We start from the raw sequence: 25,541 nt of genomic DNA on the forward strand, positions 1-25,541 counted from the left end.
ACGTATGTGAGGAAGGATTCAATGTGCACAGATTTAATGTATATGTTTCCATAACATAAGATGCAATCTACTACTCTTGGTGAAGTTTCAAGCTCATATTTTTGTCTGAAGCTATTTTAAAGTCATTCTATTTCTTTGACTATATATATATCTTTAAGATGGGTTGAGGATATTGTGTTTAAAGCATTATGAATTTTGGTGGCCACTTTACTTCCATTCTCATCAGTAAGATTGACCGTGGTGCTTTGTTCAGTGTAACTTCTAGGTTTCAGTGTTCAGTGTAACTTCTAGGTTTAAAAAGCACCACAGCTTCATGTGAGAAGAGCTTCACGTCTGCTCTTATGAACAGATTACTGTGATTCACGATAGCTTGTTTTTGTCTTGTCAGTTTACTCTCATTCAGTGCTGAATTGTGGACCTATTATGTAGTGAAGGTGAAGCTGATGTTCTGAAGTGGACAGAATATAAAACTGAACTTCTAAAGTTGTCACAATTGCTTATTTGGAGCATGCCAAATTCAAATACAAGATAACCAGTAAAATACCAAAGTTAGATATGTGGATATATCTCAATAATCTGTCCAATATCAGACTAGTAGAGTCCGTTTGTCACTAAGTATTTTCCGTTTGTCACTAAGTATTGTCATATCTATTTTTTCTTTGTCTTTTCTGACCATTTCTCAATAACTGGGAAAATAATAACTCTCCCTGTGTATTGTTCAATTGAAACAAAAGTTTTGAGTAACTTGCAAGTAAGGCCTTGGCTGCTGTCCTGTGGACTTATGGTGCTCTTCAGGCAAACTTTTCACTGAACTTGCAATAAAACCAGGAACAGTTTGGCTGTCCTGGAAGTTTTGTTTGAAGTTCTGACCCATTAACAAAATACCATTTCCCCCCTATTTTTAATGCAAATAATATTCATTTGAGTAATCACATGTAAGGTGATAAAAGAATGGGAAATAAAATAAAAGTACTGGTAAAAATCAAGGCTATCTTCAGAGGTGGTGATTATTAGAGAGAAAATAAGAGACTTGTTAAAAGAAACCCAGTTTCTATCTTACATGGCATGTGTGCTTTCTCATAGTTTTCTGAACTCTGCATTTTGCTCAGAAACTTGAGTATACCTTATCTAAGTATCAAAAATAGTCCTTAGATAGCAAAGGAAATGTCTTCCAGGAAATGTCATGAGGGAACAAAGAGGCTGGAGGTGAGGTGAACCTAAGTGTCTAAAAATTAGTAACAGAAACATTCTTGTCCCAGGATGGTATCAGGGAAAACAGCATGAGAAGAAATAACTAGGCAAACAGTTTGATGTTACAGTCTACAATGACCTTGCTGCGTTACAAGTGAGAAAGCAAGCGTGACCTCCATCTTCACTGGTGTTTTTTTCCTCAATTTCTTTAGAGGATAGCATTGTCTGTCAGAATTTTCTTGAATATACACAAGAACATTGCGACTATGGACTTCCTCCTTTTGCTGAGTGTAAGAGCACGTGTGGGAGTTGGAACAGTGGTTTCTGTGCTGTTTCTTTTCTGTGCTGTTCTAACTTGGATAGGCCAATTAGTGAGATTCAGCATCCAGAGTGTGGCATGCTTCTTCATCTTAATGACTTATATATATATATATAATATATATATTTTATATATATATATAATTTATTTATTTATTTTTGGGGGTGGGGGGATTTTATCTGTGCCTTATCTATTTCCAAAGCTGAGAAATATTTTGAGGTTTCTGCTGGTTTAGTTGCAACATACTTCCCTCATACTGTTAACTGAAAGCCCTGAGGCTGAGCACATGGGCTGTCAGACACTTAGAGCTGATTGAAATGCTGGTAAGAATTAGCCACAGTTGTTAATTGTCTAGGGTGTGTTTTGCTCTGAAACCCTTTGGTATGCAGAAATAGGATGTACAAGAATTATTTCTCTTTTAAAAACAAATAGGCCTTGGCTTGGATATTTTTGTATTTTATGTGCACATTCAGAAAACTCTCATTAGATAGGCAGCAATGGAACTTTGAAAGCACAAATGTTGCTAGATAGAGAAGTGGACAGTAAGTTTTTCATAGCAACTCTTTGAAGACTTAAATAGAAATGTCACAGGAATGTAACCAATATTGCAAGAAGTAAAAGAAAAGCTCTCTTCTTTCCTATCTTTCCAGCTGAGTTTACTTCTAAAACTAGGACTCTGTGGATTATTAGCTCTTTCCTTGAATTACCTGGGGATGGGAGGTGGGGAGGCTCTGTGTTTATCTGCATTTGTTCTTAACAAGACCTGAAACAATTGCCTTAAGTTATACTGCTCTAGAGTGTGGTGACCTGGTAAAATTTTGCTGTTTGTTCCTCACTGGAGTTATTTTGATGATCACATAACTTAACTGTCTTTTCCAAATTGTATGCTCACTGTGACTGTAGACCCCCTCACACTCCCCTTTTCAAATGCAAATTTTTGCAATTGTAAGCCTTGCTGTACTAGCCTTCAGTCACTGATAGACCTTGAATTCCTACAGTTTGTTATGCATACCCACTGTTTAACTGTCAATCTGTTAAAGCCTTATTTTTAGGTTTAGGTATTACTCCTCATTCCAGGGAGGTGTAGTTCTGAGTGATCTTTGCCATACGTGACCTAAAAAGAAAAATAATAAAGGTGAGATTTTAATTTTTAGAAGGGCAACAGAAATGTAGTATGGTGGTAGGTGTTAAGGATTGCTGCATTTTGAGGTTTCATGTTCACTGACTTTTATTATGAATCCTCAAAAGCCTGGACGCAGTGGACAGATATAATTACATTTCTGCTTAAAGGCAACAATAAACATAGATGTGAAGAAAAAAAATAAAAAGAAAAAAGAAAAAAAACAAAAACAAAACACTGGAGAATGACCTTGGAGAGGAATGCCTGGGGCACAGTGCTGTGGCAGCTGACATCATTAACTGTGACTGTTATGCTTGGGTCCTGGTATAATCAGACTTTAGAGGAATGTTTCACAGGCAGCACCTTATGGATGTCAGCCTCTCATGCACTCATTATGATGCTCTGTGTGTTTCCTTGTGTGAAACAAGGAAGATCTACCTTGAGGCATATCAGGCAGTGTAGCTGGAGGTATTAGAAATCTTGACAGAGTAAAGCAGTGTATTAAGAGCTTTCGCATTGATGATCCTCTTAAAAATGAGACTTCAGAACATCTATTGCATAGCATGATTCATCTAAGACATCAAATAAGATGTTCTTAGACTTTCACTGCAGTCTTATTAATGCTGTGTTCCAACTGAAAAGTAAAATTAGTAATAACTTCTAAAATACATAATGAATTTCTCCGCGATCTTTTTGCGTATTTGTCTTGTGAAGAGGTTGATTGGTTGATTCCTGAAATCAATTGCTGAATCAGTGAACTGAAACCTGAGTGAAGTCACTTTGAGGGTAAAATATTAAAAACTATACCAACTTGTGCATTCCATGCTTAAAAGTAATTGATGGTAGATACTTTCTGTATCAAACATCTTTAAAAATCAGCTGACATCTCTTTTCCTGTATGTCCTGTTCCTTTGAAGAAGAAAGATTTTATTTCATAGCACCATCTTGAGAATCCCTAGCATGTTAAGGCCTCATGACATGTTCTTGTGAGTATTTTGTCTTGAGATGAGGCAGCCTTGTCTAGATTCTCAGTCTTAAGAGTTCAAGCATGGCTTATTCCCACACTTTTTTTTTCCTCATTACATTGCATTCCAGACACTGTAGGATAGCTATCATGCTTGTGATTTTAAAGAGATGTTAGTGTATGATTGACATTCCCAGAAGATATAGAACTACTCTATCTACTTTTTCCATTATACCACCCTTTCAAATATTCTCTCAAACCAAAAACTGACCATTTCCCATTTGCATTCACCAATACCTTGATAATATTATGCCATCTTGAGTAGCAAGGATGTTTTCAATTTGATGTTGATGTACAAATCCTATATGTTGGGCGAGAATCTGGATAAGTAACCAGACATATAGTGGAAGAATATTACGTTCCAAACAAGGAAACCATTTATCATAGGTAGCAATAAATACAGCACTAAAAATCACTTGATTCCATGGTGTTTTTCCATCCGTTTATCCTTCAGGTAATACTAATTGAGGTAATACTAAATATGTGTTTGCAACTGAAGAAAATTATTTTGTTAATTAGGGATGATCTCATAATTTTTGAATTTTAGGCAGTGTTACAGAGGAGAAAAGATTAAATACTATAGTTGTTTCATAAATTGACAGTGAGAAGATTACTGGAGGATGTGATGAGAGGGGAAAAAACAGCAAAGATCTGATTCATATGTAATATAATAACTGACTTATGAATAATAGTATAATACCTTATTTCTATGCTCCAAACAATGCAGATGTCAGCTTTTATTCCTTTCTTTTTATTGAAAGCACCTAATTTACTGCTGTTTCAGAGTTCTCTAAGGCTGATAAGAAACAGAACAGCACTAACTTTCAAGTAACAGTAGAATCTGTGCCAGTTTCAAATAGTGTTTCTTCAGCAAGCTTCTCTATGGGATAGATCTCTTCTAGATTTATTTTCCTTAAAGCTTAGATGATGACTTACTGCTGTAAAGTGTCCAGAAAAAAATAATAGATATAATCTACTGGTATCTTATTTATCATATAAAGCTTAGTTACTCTAATTTACTCACCTTATGAAGAGAATTCAAAATGATAGACCCATGTGAAATAAAAGTACTATCTAAATACTGTTATGATCTTTGAGTCGACTGTCAGTGATTCATTGTCTCTTCTGCTGAAATGCCAGGATTTGACCAGTTTTATCTCCTGAACAAGTGATCTGTCCCTATTAGGGTCAGGAAAAGGGAGTTGTCTGAACATTCGAAGAAACTATTGCTACTACTTTAGCCAAATTTCTAGATATGATTAGAAATGGAGTCTATTATAGTTTCTTATAAAAAAAAAAAAAGTGTTCTATAAAGAGATAAGAAGCATTTGAATGACCTTTCAGTGTTTAAATTTTGTATACACAATGTCTTTTTGTCTGTCTTGTGGAATCTAGATTGTGGATAGATCTCAAAATCATGTATTTTATACTTATTGGAGGAATGCCTTTAAAAAGAAGTAGATACTACGCATTCTGTCCATTAATAGTGTGCTGATTTAGATTTATTTTGCTTTGAAGAGTGTTGTTGTTGTTTTTTTTTTTTGTTTGTTTGTTTTGTTTTTGTTTTGTTTTGTTTTATGAGTTGTCAGGGAAAAACCTTTTGTTATCATGCTCTGAATCTGCTATGGCCTCGAATACGGCTGTTGAAGGTTATCTGGCATTCTGTATCAGCAGCTAAATATCTGAAGGGGGGAAAAACCTTGAACCTTGTAAAGGGATGTATTGGGTTTGAAGCATCTTGTTAAGAAGCAACCATAAGTACTGAGTGATTATTTGCCAAAAAGTTCCATGGGTTTGGACCTAGAAAGATAATTAATAGAAAGATCATGCGATAATGGTTGGTAATATTTTGAATATATGCATAGATCTTTTGGAAAATAATTTCCTAACAGCTGCACCAGACTGGCTTGGAATCATTTCATAATTACAATAAAAGACGCCTTTCTTCAAAATAAACTATGGCACTGTTATCTGTAGCAGTTGTTTGTCTGACTTGAGCCAACAATATCCCATAGATAGTTGTTTTGCTGTTTCTGGACTGGATTCTTAACTTTACATCCATAACAGTGTTAGACGTGTGCTTGAGCATAAATGTATATAAGGTTAGCGGTAATAACTGTGTGATAACTGAAGATGAGGGAAGCAAAACAGATTCAGTTCCCTCAGAGGTTAATTGTTGTTTAACCTGAACTAGAATTCCCACTAGCTGTTTAGTCAGGTATAGCTTATATCTGTGCAACAGGTCATTTCTTATCTTTAACCAGAGAAGATAGTGGTATATAAAATACTATCTAGTTAGGATGTTTCTGATATCTTGGAATTTATATTGACAGGGTAAGTATGTTCTTTATATTTTAATTTATTGAAACTTGTTTATGGCAATTATTGTAAAATTAGAAATATTGAGCAATTAAGATATATTTGGTGCATAGTACTCCTGTTCATTTTTCTTTTTTAATGTGTCAAAGCTTATAGGGAATCAAAATTTAGTTCAGTGTTCAACTCTTGTGTGTCTAGTTATAATGTGAGGTCAGAGTGCCTGAATTTGACAGCAATTAAGTTTATTCACATCATTATTTCTATCTTGGGTATGCTTGATACAACGGGATATTCTAAGAACAGTAGAATGTTAATACCTTTTTTCCCCATTTAAGGGATATGCTCTTAGCTGTGTTAAGAATGAAAAACAGGACAACCCTATGTGTTGCGTTGTGCACACACAAATACATGCTTGTAATTTTTTTTTCCATGTGCTAGTGCCCTTTAAGCAAGACTTCAAATTTATAGGCAAACCTAATAGAATCAACAGATATTCCGAAGGGAAATAGCCTTTGGCAATTCTTAATAAATGCTATGTATGTTTTCTATATTTCTGCGACTGAAAATGCCAGATACATAGGTTACACCATTAAATCACATATTTCTGCATTCTTATGATATTTGCTTCATTTTTCCCGTGTCCAGATTTTTACAACATCTGGCGTATTTATAGCAATTAGCTCTGGACAGTCTGTACTGCTGTCATTCTCAATTGCAAAGTCCAAGAACATATACTAATTATGATTAGAGATGATTTAGTCAATGAGTAAGTAGTTTATCTTAGTCACTTAAACTGTAGAGCTATCAAATCTGATGGATACGACTGTTTTGATGTTTTATCTTTTATTAAAATTAAACTTTTTTGTAAATTTTAAATACTTTAGGTAAAAATATGAAACAAGTGATATAAAAATTGTTCAATAAGACTTTTTATTTTTTCAGATAGAACACCTTTATATGGATTAAATAATCTTTAATGAATGAACTATAAGTAAACCACAGATCTACTTGTAAAATAGGTGTACTTATGAAATAATTGGCACCAGTATATTAAGGTTATTTCTCTGAAAATAAGACAGTGGTTTGGCAGATTTTTATGGATATATGTAAAGATATATGTATATATAAAGACATATGTAAAGATATGGATATATTCAAGGAAATGTTAACATCACTGTAGTTAATTCACTTGTCAGTTTTAACTTTCAACTTTAATACTGAAGTGTTTCTGCAGAAAAACTTCCTTTTGCATATTTACCATACCATAAATAAGGTCATCAATTATTTAGCATATTAATTACCTCAGTTAAAATGTTTATCATTGGCAAAGTTTTTTTGACACAAGACGGTGATTTGTGCAAAAACGCTATTATACAGTAACAAATAGATGCTCTAATGTAGATTGCTGCATTGTATAGAAAACTTGAGCAGTGGATAACTAACTTTCAATGATGGAAACTTTGTCAGCTGTTACAATTTTCTAGTATGGGAAAACTGTAACTTGTTTGTTTAAGTTGTGGCTTATTGATGATGGCAGCACTACATGTCTTGCAAAATCTAATATTCTGTTGATGCACTTTTTGGTATGCAAATCTGGAAGATATTTGTTTTTTGTTGACAACGTGACTTATGTAGGGAGTCCCAAGTAACCACTGCATTTCATGCTCATTTATATGCATGTATGCACATGCATACCTCTCTTTAGTGGTGGAGAGTACAGATCCAAAATGCTGCTTGAAATGTGGGCTGCTTAAAAAAAAAAAAATTAAAAAAAAATCTATCTTTGTGAAATCTTCTTCCTTATTGTAGTTATAAATTTCTGCAGCTTTCTTGTCAGCTGAATGCATATCTTAGGTTTCCTGTTCTCTTAATATTCAACAGGCTATTTCATTGTGCCTTGCCAGTCATCTGTGATTTACATCTGATTAGCAAATAATTAATGTGCTCGATCATATTTTTAATTACCTTGAAAAACAAGATTATGTTGTTTGCATCTCACTGTATGTGTTAGACCTGAGACTCGCAGCTATGCTGTGAATATGAGGACTATACAGCATGTATGTTCAACTCCAAATTATGAAATTCAGAAGTTGTTTAGTATGAACTACTCAGTAAAGTTTCATGAGGTTAACAGCTTTCTTTTGTAAACAGGTGTTCCTAGTTTGTCAAGTATTGATACAAATTGTAAAGCAAAGTATACTTGAAACCTTTTCTCTGACAATCCTTAGACAAAGATAATCTTCAGTATGTGAACCCTTTGTGTCTGGTTTCCATAGGAAAGGCACAGAGGGTCATAGATTGTGGAGTGCTAGCTGTGATGCCTACAAGTGCCCCTCTGAATGTTAAAGCTCAGATGTTTATTATTTGAAGTATCACTTCCCACATAGGACCAATGCAAAGTCTGTGAATAAAGACTTTGTTATGATGTGTAATTACAATATAACTTAACAGTTTTATTTTCATGCCCTCTTTGTTATTTTATTTATTTATTTATTTATTTATTTTTTAGAAGAAGAATTTAATTGCTCATTTCTTCTTTGGTACAAACCAGAATAGCTGAACTGAATTCAGTGGAACTGTTCTTAGCTATTGAGCACCTGTGCAAGGGTTAGGAACACGGTGCATTTTTAGATAAAGCTTGAACATTAAATACTTACCTGTGCTGACAAAGACATTGGAGAAAAGTCTGACTTAATCCTGCAATATGTAATGGCAAATGAATAGCAAAATGGGTAACGATATGGCCTACGTGTCTTTCTGCTGTTATTCCATACTAGTCTTTTTCCAATGACCTCAAAAAATGAATAACCCTATTTTGCCCAGTGTGTTTCTGTACCAAAATACCTACTTGGCATGCAGAATGAAAAATGAAACCCTTTACATTTTGCAGTATAATATTATTAGATTAAAGAATAAAATTCTGGCTGAAGTTTAGTTGGAGAGACTGCGTTTTCAAGGCATCTGTCTCGGATTGCTTTTTATGGCCAAATTCCAATATTAGTCTACACAATCATTTCATTCCACTTGCTTTCTCCAGAATGACAGAAACAGCTAGTAGTTTTGTTGAAGTCAACAGAGTTGATGCAGGTTAGTTGAAAATGTTGGCCTGTGTAAATTTAGTTCTTGTTTCAAGTCAGTACTTTTCTACTGAGAAATAAGCTTTTATAGCAAGTTAGCAAAAAGATGCCAAAGTTTTTTAAAATAGTTCTTTTAATAGCTCTCTTTTAATTAAAATCATTTTCTACATAAGTAATGGACTTTAAGTTACTACAACTTATAATGTGAATGCTTTTAAATGTAAGCAAATGGGAGAATATGTGCATAGAACGTTTATAGTTTTTAGATTTCTTTTTCCTCACACCATATAGTTGTTGTTGTTTTCACTACAGTTCCTAGTTCACTACATTTTCACTACAGTTCCTAGGGTAATGCAAGAACCTGTGTAAAATCTTTCTTTAATGCTTTAAGGTAACCATTTATAGTTCTATTTGATGTTCAGGTAAGATGCTTGCTCTATCAAATATGGTGATTAGTCACTCATGAATATAAGAGAGGGATTTCTGGCAGTGGAAACCTATTTGACTGTAAAAACCTAGGAGGCTGAAGAGAAATCCTTCATACAAAAAATGTCTCTATATAGTTGCTCATACACCAGATACTAAAAAGAACCTCTAAGCTGTCAAGAACTACAATATGATAAAAGCAGAAATGATGAAAAGGAAATGGCACCTTGCAGCTGACCGTATAAAAGCATAAATTCCTCTTGGGACTTCTGCATATAAAAGATAGGTTTCACTACTTTTCTAAGAACACTGGATCACATTAACTTATTCAAATAGGAGGTCAGTTCACAGTGTTCAGGTTTAAAGCTGTCCCACACAGTCCTTGATAAGAAAAAATTGACAAATCACACTTCTGAATACACTCATTTTAATCCTTTTCTTCCTTTTGAAGTAATAAAAATATCCCTGTCATGCAGTTGCCATTGCATTTAATGGCTGTCATTTAGTGAAATGGAAAAATGATATCTGAACATAATGCCTTCAAATATGGCTAATAGCATTTTGCATGAGGAAAAATACTTTTATTTTACATGAATATGGCTGTTACTCTGTGATTATTATTGAAAATGTAGCTGCTTTGCCTATTGCAGCAGAGTGATAAGAACAGATATGACTCTTTCCTGCCATTCATGGGAAAGAATAGTAATCTGTATTCTTAATGCTTAACGTAATTCTCAGAGCTCAACAAGTTCTTTACCAATCATCATTTTTTGTGATTTTTTTCTTGGTGTAGTAAAACAATATTACAAGGTGTTGAAATGATCACATTTTTTGATCATCATAAATATGCTTTTAAACAAGAATACATCACTTTAGTTAAAATTTGGCAATGACTTCCTAAATGGGCTTTAATTAATGCTAAATTACAATGGGGTATATATGGAATTACAGGTGACATCCATGTTAGTACCATATGAGTTGCTAGTAATTAAACTTATTAACATTTCTAATTAACCTTGAGTGCACTGGACATAAACTGCACAAATCCTCTGAATTGCCTACATGATCTGTAGCTTCTCTGAAAACAAGACCTGCTGTTCAAGAAGTGGCCCTACAGAGTAGTTAAAAGACCACCTGTACTTGAAGCTGGCATTTCAATGAGCCCAAGAGTACCAGGCCTATTTCGGATCCACTCATAAGGAAAATTCAACAAATCACAGAGCCAATAAAAAGAGGTCGTTGGAATGCCAAATGTATTTGTTTCTCAGCTGGAGTGTTTACTCCTGGAAATACCTTTGGTAGGGTTTTCATAGAAATCTCTTTAATGAGACATCTGAAACATACTACCTTCGTTGTGCCAGAGTTCTCCATCCAGAGGGGGATATTCAACCTTGGAGTTGTAGTCAAGACCAAACAGATTGATACTCAGTTATGGAGGATTGTGCCCAAGGTGGGACACAGACATACACACACACAAAAACAAACAAACAAAAACTAGCATACAATACAAGAGACTGATTTACTTGTTTTTGACTGGTTTAAGGAATACACTGACAATACTGAGTCCTTGCAGGTTTTAGATGGAATTTGACAGCGGTGGGTAGTCCAGTCCGTAGTTGATGCTGCTTTGGGTGTGTGATTGAAACCTCCAGGTTTTTGTAGCTGGGGGTTAAAATTATGAAGACCAGAAGGAAGAAAATGCTGCTTACTGAAATTAGGATTGGCTTATAATATTTCTAATACTAGTAGTATTTCTAGGTCATGCATACAGATGTTTGCTTAGAGTGGCAGATTTTAGTTCCCATTTTCCTGTATTGTTCTTCAGACCATTTGATGTACTCTATTTCATATAACTTCAATGAGATTATTTTTATCTTATGTTTGGATATGTTCCATTTCTGCCTTACTTGTATAAGAATGTTGTACAAAATCAGTAATGTGTATAGTTTCATTGAGATTAAATTGGCTGTTCATCTTGTGAATCAATGGAGATAGTGATTTCTAGAATATTTTGGTTGTAACTTCAGCTCACAGTAAAAAGGACTCCAATTCCTCATTATTCTTTGGTCCTGTGTTGAGACATTTCTATTTTTCAGTGTATTTGTGAATATGAAAATGCTGATGCAGAGATGGATTTTTCTGTGACTCAGATTTTTTTTTTTCCTTTAAAACTTGGGATTTCAGAAGTTATGCAGTATGACTGGGTAAGGTGGTCTGAAGATTTTGATAAGATGACTGTAGCTTCACTTTTGACTAGTAGTTACATTTTCATTATTCATACTATAATACTGGTTGGCATATAGAGAATTCTTTTTATAATATGTCTTAGTTTCTTCTGTATTTATCATGAATCCAGTGACTCCAGCAGTTATTTTTTTCATTTTAGTAGGTATAATGGAAGCCAAAGAATTTCAGATGGACTGGTAGCCTTCACTTAAAATATTATTTAAAATCTGAATTAATAGTCCCTATATTGAAATATTGGTGATACTACATTTTGTTAATAGAGAAGAAAGTTTGAGATATGCACACGTAAACTTTTTCCTATTTTTTTTCACAATGTCACAAATGTCAAATATTAAACCTTAAGCTACATTGCTGGTTTCTAATGCAGCGTGTTCCTCCTGTGACTGCAACTATGGGATAAAAGGATTTGCTTTTCATCTTAGGCCAAATTAAATTTTAATTGCCTGTGAAAAGACAAATGTCAAAAGCAAATTTTCAAGCCAGTATTATCATCCTCTGTCACAGGTTGCTATATACACACTTAAAAGTAAAAATGATCATTCAGTACATGTATATATCCCTGTACAATGTTTTGAAATAAAACTTTAGAACATTCTGTGAACAAAGTGAGGAAAACAGTGTAGTATTCGGACAGTAAAGTATGAATTAAAAAACTGTTTATTGGAGCTAATGCTATAAAGATGTTATAGGTAACCTCATCTCCCTTCAGACAGTGAGAACCCTGAGCTGTGAATGAGTTTTCAGTCAGGGCATGGCACTCTGTGGCAGATTCTGCCCATTTTTTGGTCTTTTGAGCTTTATAGGGCTTTGTTAAAAGAAAGTAACTCTATTCATCATTTCTACTGACAAATAAAAATGATGCTCACATGAGAACTTGTTGCTGTATTCTTAGATAAAAGCAAGAGATGAAAACTGTGGTATTGCTGGTACCAAGTGGGAGCTAGGTACAAGCTCCTGTGTTATGGCTAGCCCACCAAGTTTATTCTGTAGCAAGGGAATATGTACAGTGCAACACAGACTTTAAGTCTATGCTACATGTACAGCAAAGGCCAGATCCTGATCCCATAAACTATTACGTGGATTACTGATTGCTTGAAGTACAGGGCTTTTTGGGGTGGGATCACTATAGCAGCTCTGACTTCTGTGAATGGAAGAAAATAGGGAATATTATTTTAATGTCTGTAGGAAAGCAGACATGAACATAATGATTTTGTTTCATTCAATTATGATTCAAATATGGCATGTAATTGTAAAACTTATGGAACTATGAAAGTGGAAATTTATAATGATGCAGTCTTAATTTTATTAATTTAATCCATAAAGCAGATATTACATCAAGACAGACATCAAATTAAAACTCTCAGACTCTAATTAGCTTTAGAAGTCTCTTATGTGTAATTTATATGGCTGTCATAATTAATTTGAATACTGATTTCAACCTGGTCATGATGCAGAAAACCCCATCCAGTAGCAACCCTTAAAAATATTAAGTGGGATCTCATTTTGCAACCATGCTTTAATTTAAAGTAAGATGTCTGTCTTGTGTGATTTGGACAATATTAAGATACGATATAAGAAAGGAAAAGAACTATAAAGAACTATTTGAAATGTTAACCACAGCACACACTACTAGGTTTGTGTGGCCTTAATGCAGAAGCAATGTACTGAAGTAAAGGTTTCTGTATTCCTTATTGCAGATAGTACTATTTTCCAGTTACCCACTACAGGATAACTAGGATTACACTACAAAGCCATTGGTTTTTTTTTTTTTTTTTTTTTTTTTTTTTTTTTTTTTAAGTTCTGAATTTTAGAATGCGCTTACCTGTTTTTTTGCCTTTTAACCTCAAAGCCCAGTTTTCAAAAAGACATAAGCCATCTAAAATGAGTCAGGAGCAGAATTTCAGCTCTTGAATACCAGGTTCAGTAAATGATCAGATATTTGTGTAGAAATATCTGTCAGGTGTTAACTGAATTTTAAAGCTAGTTTAAAGCTCTTGTATTTAAAGCCAACATTTTAAAAAAAAAAATAAAAAGGCTTTTGAAGCAGAAACTAGCAACCAGGTTTTCTGAAGTTTTGAAAAATAGGCAAATAGAGAGGAGAGGGATGGAAAGAAAGTTAGAAAAGAATAATTGGCAAGCTTTCACTTTACTAGCAGGTAATCTAAAAATAGCTGTGTCAAACTTTCCAGCAGTTTAGGAATTTTTTCTTTGCTACTATGATTTTTAAAATATTACTAAACTTAAGTCAAAGCATCCAAATATTTATATTTTAGATTAACAATGCTTATCTGCACCCAGGTTTCTCATTTCTGGTTCAAAAGAAATAAGACCTACATCTGTCCAGTCTGACCTTGCTGCAGTCTCTCTGAATGTATGATTTGTTTAATAAAAAAAAAAAATAATCCTTTCTCCACTGTTCTTAAAGAAACGAAAAATTGCTATATGCTTGGGTAAAACACTAGAGATGTAAGCCATTTGACATTTCTGCAAGCTTTTCTTAAGGTTGGAAATAATACGCAAAAATTTAATTTTAAAGAGGCTGTACAGCAGTAGATTAGATAATTCTGTGAAAAAGTTTAGAAAAGCCTTGCCAGCGCAGACAGCTACATAAGACTAATTATCACTTTTTTGTGTACAATAGCTGTCATATTTCCCCACTGAAAATATGAGCACTAAACATTGTAATGAAAAGGAAAGGAAAACAATAACAACTGCAGAACCATGCAGAAGAGCTATTTTCTTTCTTGCTAGATACAATAAAGAGCTTGCATATGAGTAGTCATTCATCATGTAAATGAATGGAGTCATTTGTTAATCTCATATTTCACAAATGTGAAAAGTTTAACTGTCTTCATTAAAGTTTATACAGGATGTTTCAACTTCATATTTTCACTGAAATTGCATCCTTTCAGACTGAGGGAAAAAATGTATTTGTTTATATTTTAGATCTATTCCATTTGACTTTGTTGTTGGTGGAATAGTTGATTTGCACCATTTTGTAGTGACTCAGAATGTGACTTCAGATGAGATAGGTGTTTTTTTCTTAAATGTTGTCTGGGAATTGGGATAACGTGAATGCACCAAGACCCCTCTCTCTCTCTCCCCCCATATATATATATATATATATATATATACACATTTATATGTCTTTAACAATGTGAATAAAAGCTGTTACCTTAAAGTTCTGAGCATTTGAGTGGTGTTGGAGCTTAGTTAGTTATAGTGCACTGTTTTTAAAAAATATTTGCAAATACTGAAAGCATCTTGTTGATATACAATGTATAAAAATATTTTTAAGAATAAATAAATGTAGGAAGGAATACGTGAAGAGACTCTTCAGAATAAGTTAATAAGGTCACTCAGGACTTTTTAATTTCTTTGAGAATTCAAATATGTTTCTTCTAATGATAATCTCAAACCATACAAAACTAAATCTATGCTCTGATAAACAAGAAAAAAAAATATATTTTTTTTTAATCTAAAGTTTAATAGACCCTCTGATATATGGAGGCCCTCTTCTGGCCAAGTCCGTATGACACATTTCCCTTTCACCTTTAGTTCTTTCAGAATGGGCACAGGCTACCCTGGAGCATCTTGTCATCCCGGAAACAACCATGCGGTTTCTCTCAGTTCCTTGATTTAACATGCATACTCCATGGCTGCCTTAAAATGCTTTTCAAGTCTAATTTGAATCATATTTCCCTTCCACTTTTTTAAATCTACTATTGTTAGGCAGCTTATCACTTTACCAAGCTTAGCTCACTCTCCAGGTACCACAACTCATTCCAAACATTAAAAACCTTTCCCCAGAACAAGTCTGTTGTGCTTGTTTTAGAGAGAGGGAGAAGGAGTGAGTTCCCTCTACGTTTTGGCAAGACTTCCACTGACAAACTCCACAATTTTGCTATGGAAACAAACTGTTTGCATCTCTTAAGACTTACCTGAATAACAAAGACCACGGAATGATGCATAAGTTTGTTATTTCTCTTTCAGTTATCTGTGTGGAAATCTGAAATCTTTAAATTTTAAAGAAAAGCCCAGAATCAGATGAATTTACACAAATTCAGGTTTCTTGGTTCCTTACAGGACGTTAGTGAAAGAAATGCTAATTTGTTGAAAAATATTTTGCCGAATATTGTAGGTTCAGCAGAGGAGCCATAGTTCACGCTCACAAAATACTGATGTTAGGTAACCTACTTACACCAGCATATCTGTGATAAGGCTTAAGGTTACAGAACACCGCAAGCAGTTAAATGCAGTAAATGCACAGAGAACACTTTTTACCATAGGTAATTGCAGAAGTGCATATGTTTTTCTCTAATTGCTAGAAGTGTGAGGGTGGAACTGAGCTGAGTAACCCAATGGTGGGAGGGACAGAGGAGAGGTGACAAATTTGCCTTATGGTTGGCACAAGAATGGAATTAAAAATACTTATAGTAAGTAAAGAAATAACTGAAGAATAACAATCCTCTCTAATTTATTTCACAGCACAATTTCATGCTTTCTGTGCTTTGGTTGTAAAGCATACAGAAAACTGTAGATTGTTGTTTTATCACTGACATGACTTCTCAAGACTATCGGTATTTCAGAGTTGGGTAACACTTCCATCACGTAGTAGAATACTGGAGGTAACACACACAAAATTTCTTTGGTGTACTCCTGTAGCTTCTTGACTGCAGTTGAACTAGCAGTCTGCATTGTTACACTTGTCATGGTAGACACGAGAAGTGTTCTGTGCAGGACCATTGGGGGTCATGGCACTTATACCGGGGGGACAAAAAAGGAAGAGTTAAAGGAAACCCTACATCTAAAAACTATGGCATTAAATGAGTTTTGTGAGTCTTCATAAAACAGTAGAACAGAATTTTAAAATGAGTATTACAGACAATACTGTAAATGCAAGTCTGTAATGCTTAGTGACAGAACTAGAGAAAAAAAGTCTTAATATGTTATAGCCACAGCTAAGCTGCTGCCATGCATACTTCAGGTGTAATTTTGCATTTAGATTGAAAGAATAAGTTGCTCATCGATTTAAATAAACATACGAAGACTTAAATGTTCAGGGTCCATCTTTTCATATCTGTTATGGGTGGGTTAAAATAAAGGCACAGAAGGTACTTAAAGAGGGAACTGGCAAAAGAGGATGGGTTTCTGGTGAGGTTAAAATGGTAGATGTAGGTACAGATGAGATGAAAGATTGAAAAAATATTCTTTGAGTCTGTAGGTTAGTGACACATCATAAGGGCAGTGATTTTCACAGGACTTCAGTCCGTGTAGGGTGCTTGAACTTACCTTTGGCTGTGTAGCTGCCTTAAGCATGTTTTTTTCCAAAATTCAAGAACCTCAGAATCTATAAATTTTCAGTTGGTGGAGTAGGTCTCCACAAAACCAATTGAAATTAGATGATCATTAAAGCATCAGAACTTATTTTGCACTATACTGCTTGAAGGTCTTCTACACTCATATCTAACAAAGTCTTCAGGAAATGATGCTAGTATTAATCAGAAGCAATCAAGTGGGATTATCCAGAGCTGCTGAGGTTGGTTTGTTTTAGTTTTTATATATTTATTTTTTTTTATTGTAGCTTGGCCAGAGCTTTTAACAGATTTTTCTCGTGAAAGCACTGTTAGGAAATCCTGAGTGCTTAAAATGATCTGTAGAAAGGATCGTTTTCAAAAATATTAGTTGAGCTTTAGCTGTGTTTCAGATCCTACCTGTAGCCTCTGAGGATGCCTGATTTAATTGCATGTCTGTGACAGAATTGGGAAGTTTCAGATCATTTGGGTCTGTGACTCTCTCTATTAGCCTTCCTTCTCTCTGTTGAGGAGCCTCAGAGTTTACTCATACATACCTGTGTAATTGGTGTGTGTCAGAAAAGCAACCTGCAGAGCATCAGGCAATTCAAGGAGCCTGGCCATGAGACTGCCTGGCTGAACCTGAAAAGTGAAGGTGGTAGTTAGCAGAAAGTGTAGTGCTTCCCCACTTCAGTGATCAGCACAAAAAATGATGGTGAAATTGGGTAAAACTGTATCCATTCATCTCAATAGCAGTTGAGATTCCTGGGAAACACAGCTTATTTCTTCAGTGCAATTAAATCTTATTTTCCAGACTTCTGTTCTCTGAAATACTTGGAGATGAATTTGCCTCACTTCAGTACAAGGAGATACTTCAAAACTGCCGTAGAGCATGCATGCTTTTCTTCAGCCAAATCTATCTACTTGTAGCTCTCCAGAAAAGCATTAACAGTATTGAGAATCCATTAAAGCAGTGCTCAGGAATAGGAAATAATTTCACTCTTGCCTCAGGTTGAAACATCTGGTTAAAGTGTAAATTGCATTTCTATTGTCTTACAGCTTTCAATAGCAGTACATGGGGGAGGCAAAACAGTTTGGTACACTTCTTCTAAAATCCATTTAGATTAAATGGTTACACAGACAAGTTCTGAGTCCTTAGTTTCACTCTGCAGTCTAATGCAGTGCCTGAAAGCTTTTATTTTGAAGACTTCATTTGCAGTTGCCTTTAGCTGTGTGCATGACCTGTAATGTCACTCTCCTTGCCTCTTCTGTCAAGATCTGGATATGTCTGGCTTGCGGTAGAGTTGTCTTCTGGCACTCTCTGATCTTATGCCTTCTCTTTGTTTCATTGAGAAGTTGGTGCTTTAATAATTTAATTGGAAGCCTTTAGTAATACTGTAGTACTGCAAAGTTCTTTCTGTTAAAAAAAATAAAAAATAAATACAGATTTTGTGAGAATGTTTTGGAGCTTGAGACTGATGAGAGTGAGCTGCATTTTTCCATGAGTCGTTAATGAATGCATGTCTCCCATGTACAAGCAGGTAACTGCTGTGTACTCCTTAAAGAAATTCCAGCTGCAAACAACTTTACTTGCTGTTTCATTTTTCTTCATGACTTCATTATAAACAGACTACAAATGTTTGACTTGAAATAGAAAAAATATATAATAATTAATGAACAACTTTAGATTGAGGTTTAGCTTTAGACTACTTGGTCAAAAATGGGCAATTTTGGGGCACTTGTATTTGAAGAAAAATTTTTAAAAAGTAAGAACAAAGTTGTGCTTAAAAGCATGTTTTCGCAGTACTTCCAGCTTCCAACTGAATCAACTGAATACCCTTAATTTCCAGGATCTTTTTTTTTTTTTTTTTTAAATATATGAGTTCAAAACTTACCTGCTTTCTATCATTTGTTAGTTTTCTGTAGTGTTCCTCAGCCGTTGGTTTTAAAAAACAAAAACCCCACCATTTTTTTCCTAGATTAGGACCAAAACATGAGTGGATTTGACCTGAATCTATATTCATGTAAATAAAAGAATGTGATTTTGATAGATGAATGTATAAAGCAGGATCAACAGGCATTTTTCCCTTCAAGAGTTACACCATCCTGTTGCAGCTTTCCCGTCAAACGTTTCCCAAGCCACAGATATGAGTTTTAACAAAACCAAGTTTTTCTTATTAGCATTTCTCACTATTGGTTTTAATGTTATTAATTGTCACTTTTCACCCAATTAGTAGCATATGTATTTGTCATGTATGTGCTGTTGCTATTTAGCATGGTGTTCAAGTTGCTGTGAAGATGTGCATTTCCACTAGTACTACTTTTAATATAGAGTGTTCCATTAGAGACCACTGTAATCTATTTCTGTTCTCCTACAAAAAGCACAGATACACAAAAAAATAACGAGTAAAAAACAATACCATTCAGAAAATAGATTCATTCTGTACTTATGCACCATATTTAAAATTCTAACAGCAATACATATAGAGCTGTAAACATTTTCTCATAGTTTGATTTGAAATTTTTCTTTTCAATGTTACTGTCAAATGATTTTTGTTGTTGTTGTCATTAATTATCTACTTATGCTTAGAGCATCAAAACAATGATAATTTAAAGTCCTAGTATACAGTGCTCCATTCCCTGGTAAATGTCTAAGAATTTAAATTCAGGAGCTGATAAAGTATAGAGCAGAAAGGTGTGTGTGGGGAGAAGGAATAGAGGAAGAGAAACAGATAAAATACAAAAGTTACTACAAAGGATTTAAGATACACTCACAAGGTATCTTCTGCTGTTCTAACCTTGCATGAGGATTTTGGTGTGTGTGTTTTTGTTTGATTACTGTGCTTAAGTCTATTTCTTTTTTAAAGTTATTTTAATCTTTCTTATTGTCTTGTAGATATCTATCTTGCCTCTAATAGTATTCAGGCTGATACGTTAATATTAGCTGCTGCTTCTACACTGCTTCACCCCGTTTGGAATTCTTTGACCCTCTGGCTTTATTTTAATGAATAGCTGGTGGTGTGGTGTGAATGCCATGTACTCCAAGCAAAACCTCTATTGTCATCTGGGAGTTTTTTGCTCATGTTCTGAAAACAGTTCAATATTACTATACTCTTCTATTTTTCTACTAGCAGTATTCTTGTTGGCATCAAACAGGGAAAATAAAAAGTTTAAAAATTAAGAAATAAATCAGTAGATGGTGCATATCTTAGTTTTAGCTTATTAGTACAACAGATTCTTTTGTAGAAAGAGTACTTGCATGATTTTTTTTACCTTTGAAAAGGAAACTGTTATATATATAAAAATGTAATCAACATGCTGCTATAATTATTTTCTTTGACATTTAAAATGTTTTAATTTGGTATTTATTCTGAAGACTGCTATATTTATGTATAATTCTTGATGAGAAATATACTGGACAAGCAAACAGTATGTGATATGATTCTGAATAAAATAAGAACTTGATTGTGCCCACTGTGGCTTTTTTTTCACAGCTGTGCATTGGATTTGCTCTGCTTCAAAATAGCACATCTCCTGAAGGTTCCCTGTTGCGCTGAGAGAAAGGAATCTGTTGTTTCTTTTGAGACTGCACATCTCATTGGAGCCTGAGAGATCTCTGCATGCCCAATTCCTTTTTCTCCTTACCAGCCCCTGTTTATTTTCTGGGGGTGAGGGGGAAGGGAGAGGGTATTTCCTCGAAGTTTGACCTAAGTAATTTTCCTCTTCAGGGAACGAGAGTTGTCAATGTAATCTGCTGTTAAGATGACCATCTAGAGACAGGAAGGGATTTCTCCCCTATCGCTTCGTGATGTGAGATGTGACATTACTGTCCTGTGTATATATGAAGCTGGAGGCAATGGTAGTGATGCTGATTGAGTTGTCACTTGAAGATACATTCAAATGTTGGGAAGCACATAAAAAGTAGTATCTGCAGTAACAAGCAGTTGCTGTATCTGGTAGAGAGCTGTGCTTTACCAGAGTATTTATCCTCAATCTATAGCTTTTACCATTAACATTAGAAAAGGTAGCATATTGATCTTCAAGGAATGGTAACTGTAAACTAAAATGAATATTCTTGAATTTTCTGCACACACAGATTTAAATGATTTAAATCTCTCTCTTCTTGGAGACAAAATAGGAGATATATGCCTCAACTCCATGAAGTTATTAGATAATGTTGCTGATGAACACTATGAACTCCTGACTTTGTAATGAAGTCAGGAAAATTTCTGGTAAAGAGTTTGTCATTACAGTGCAAGGGCTGCATAACTTGCGTACATTTCTCTACTTCCCTAGTCTGTCACCTGTGCATAAATCCTGCATTGCATGCTTCCTGTGCATAAATCCTTCTATGCATGCTTCTGTGCGGGTGGGGGAGTGTACAAGACTTGAACAAAAGTGGATTACATCTGTATTAATAGCAGGTGGCATTACAGAGATAAACAATGAGGATCGCTCCTACTTTGTCTTGCATTTCTTTGTAAACCTCTAGGATTTCTTTGTAATTAGACTAGTTCAGTCTAGGAAGCTGTGGCAACACTAGCTTGTATAAACCTATGTATTGTGTGGTTAGTCTTACTCCAACTTTCAGATTAATAGCAAATATGCATTCAGTGTAGCTTCCCATATCCTGGAGAATGAGACCTAAATATATAAGTAATTTATAGCAGTATAGTGAGGAGACTTCAAAAGCAATTGTTACGGTAGAGTTACTATGATTTTTGAATAAGAACATATTACAGTGTTCAGGTTTTTGTGCTAAGAAGTGAATAGCTGTGCCAGTTAGAATCATTTTAACTGTGGGGGAGTCTTAACACAGCTCTAAATGGCTGGTGAAGATCTTAAAAATCTTATGTGAAATCCCATCTGTACCACTTACTTGATGAAAAGGCTTCAGAGGTCCCAAAAGCTTGTACGTATTATGGAATACAAGATTTTTCCCAATAAGATCTTTAGTTGTTGGAAGATTTTGAAGTGAGGTATTTTATGAACATGCATGTGATTTAGGCTAATTTTTGCTAAGACAACAGAATCTATATATGCAATAAATAGAATACAAATCCTAATCTGTAAAGGTTAATGGTATAAAACTTTATACTTTGTTTTATTTTATGTTGTTGAATAGTTGTCATTTCTTTTATGAGAGTTCCAAATTACTCCCAAGCAAAGATACGTAGCAATAACACACAAGTATGTTGTATTGGTAGGAAGTGGCTCATTACAGCCTCATCTTATCATATAAACCACCAGCTAAGGGATCCGTTAATGCACTTAGAATGTGCCTTATGGGCCTGCACAAGAAACGGATTAATGCTTGTGAAATCATATTTTAATTTTTAAATATTCTTTCAAGATGAAAGGAATCCTCTTAGTGCCATGGGTAAGCAATATTTTAAATCTCTGTGATTGTAATGTGGTTATTAATTTAATGTATTATTCTCATACAAAAACACATATTACCATGGGTCTGGTTTAAAGTGATAGTATTGCAGAAGCCAAGCAGTTATTTTTTGAGGAAAATACAGTAACACAGTCAATTGCTAACAAAAAAAAATAGTTTGTTTTAATTTTATGTAATGATACACGTTCTTGATATGCTGGAAAGTGTTTAACTCTGGTCAGTATAAATGTATCTATTTTATTTCATCAGACATGACCAAGTGGTAAAGATTATATAATTAATTAAAAAGAAATGGTATTTCAAAAAAAAACATGAGAACTAGACTAACTGAAAATTCAAGGGGAAGCTGTCAGAAGAATGACATAACAGTACTTGAAATGAGAAAATAAGACTAAATGGTGTGCTGTGTACAGAAGCAATATGTATTTTCATTCATGAAGAAAACAAGGGACCAATAATGAAATTCTGGTTCTAAATCAGTACTTGATCCAGTAGACTGGCATGGTTATATGTGAACAAAATTTGAATTAACAAATGAATGAAATCTGAACATGGATGGATACACAATGGATACACATAACTTCTGTGTAAACTCTAGCGTATGATGATATCTGCAAATAGTTTCTTTTTGATAACCATTCAACATGAATTGTAACAATGACTTGGGCATTTCTTATTAAAAGTATATCAGTTGCTACATGATAAAATAAAAATAACAAACTAGGTTTAATTTAGGTGCTGGAGATGGACAGTTAGTGCCTGAATTCATTATGAAGAATAGAGCAATAAAAATCTTTGCAGAAATTTGGAAGTGGTTTGCAAAGTTTACAGAAAAAGTACAGTGAAACTTCAAGAATTTGTAAGAGCTGCAACTGTCCTAAAAAAAGCTAGAAAAGTCCACTTACCAGCCTGTTCATGGAAGGATGTGGTTTTGTTCAGTTGTCTAAAGCTGTTGGTAACAGAACGATAGAGAAGACTGTATAAACACAGAATTAAACTTGGTAGTTAACCCAGTGGATTTAAGAAACTGAGTTCCTTTATTGTGTTTTGTAAACACTGATCAGGGTGCTTGTTTGTGTTCTGTACAACTTCAGCAAGAAATTGTATTTGAAATGCATGATCAGTCATTGATTCAAACAAATATCCTAAAGGTGCCTTCGAAATGGAAATAAATATGTGATACCTAAACATAATAAGTCCTCTATTACCTCTTCATATCATCAGATGGCAGTGATGAGAAAATGTTTACTGTACAAATAGAAAATTGTTTAACAGTATTTTACAGATGAACCACTTCTATTAGGAAAGCAAAAATAAATAATTGCTCTGAGGAAACTCTTCAGTTGCAAATTTCTGTGCACAATGGTATTGTCCTTCCAAACACTGGAAAAGTCCCAAGTTCTGCTGGATAAGAGGGAAGTTCGCTTTCTTGTTTTCTACAAGAATCCCATTTTCAATTTAGGCTTTAATCTTCAGAGAATGATCTACACTAATATAGATCTCAGTCCCATTTTCTGATCTTTGTGCTAGCAAGCGGAACTCTCCATTGTCTGGTGGTGGTTGTTCTGGCAATACCCTTGTAAGCAGCATGCAGTGATGTAAAACGCAGCAGCGGTACTCATATAAACTGCTTAAGGAGCCCATTTCTTTGAAACTTGGATGTGGGCAACATGCTACTTCTGTCAATAAAATGAAATTCACCACATTTATATACAGGTTGTTAGCCCTTAAAAATCACAGAAGTACTAGTGGATCAATGTAAAGAGTATGAAAAAGGCAGAATATTAGAATAAACTAAGTCTCAGTTCCACTGCTTCTCATCCAAAGAATGCAGCTTAAAAATACACCACTGTAACGCTCTTGAGAAAAATGTTTTCTCTACGTGCTTCTGCTTATGTACTTCAGGTGTAATTTTACCATAAGAGAAGCTTAATATTAGCAATGAAAATATTAACATTATGTCAAAGGAATTAGAGCATGTTCTTTTTGTTTTGAAAATTTGAAAGCTTTTTATTTTAATGATCACTGAAATCCTTTATAAGTATGACAATCTTCAGCAATTTACATTTATTTTCCTAAATTACTGTGGCATTTGAAGCTGTTTCCATTCTTACTTGTTTCATAGAAAAGACCTCTTGATATACACATTGTCTGCCATGGGCTAAAGACATAACTGTAGTAATTATACATTTTAGTACTGTAAGTGTATCCATATGTAACACAGCACCATCAGGTATTACTATTGTGGGTATTCTAACTTGAATATGAATCTTGTTCTGCCATAAATCATTCCTTTAGATATTTGGTTTATATTATGTTTTAATTAGAAAAAATTTCAAGTCATATGATGAAAGCCCAAAAGACAACTAACAATTATTTTTTTAAAAATCTATTAATTTTATTATCTTAGTGTTGTCCTCTGTACTCTCTCTCTTTAGTCAGTTTGAAGCATTAGAATATGTAAAATGCTATTTCCAGACTGTATGACTTGTAGTGATTTGAGAGGATTTTTTTTCCTCTCCTATAACCTAAAAGTAAATAAACAATGATGGGCTATTACATCGAGTATTTTTCAGCAGCTCACAGCATACCATGAATAGAAACATTACCCAATTTTAGAAGCAAAAATCTTAATCATGGAGAATAGAGTCAAAAATGTTTGGAAGGTCTGGGCCAAGAGGAGAAATCACTAAGTTCTACTTCCTGCTCATGGCACTATGTATATGAACTAGATTTATATTGTATAAATATTGTTTATAACATGGATTCAGGTCATATAATCATTAAAGATTATATATGCTAGTCTAACTGCTCCTTTTCTTCTTTTCTACCATTCTTCCCTTCTCACTTGTGTTTTCCTTGTCACCCCTCCAAAACCTTGGAATTTTCTTTTGAAAAGAGCCTTTTGAGCTCTTTTTGTGTTTCCATATTCTTTAGGATTGGGTGAATTCTGTCTTTGATAAGTGCATATCAAGTCATATTTTTGAGTGACGTGTATTGTAAAGCAATACAGGTACAGCCTGAGCAGGAAGGAAAAAAATGGCAGGTACATGACAACTAGCAGAAAAAGTGAGTGACCTTCATTTTGATAGACTGTAAATAGGAAGATGTATCACAGCCCAC

The sequence above is a fragment of the Aythya fuligula genome, chromosome 12 (assembly GCF_009819795.1).
Source record: "Aythya fuligula isolate bAytFul2 chromosome 12, bAytFul2.pri, whole genome shotgun sequence".
NCBI classification, from domain to species: domain Eukaryota; kingdom Metazoa; phylum Chordata; class Aves; order Anseriformes; family Anatidae; genus Aythya; species Aythya fuligula.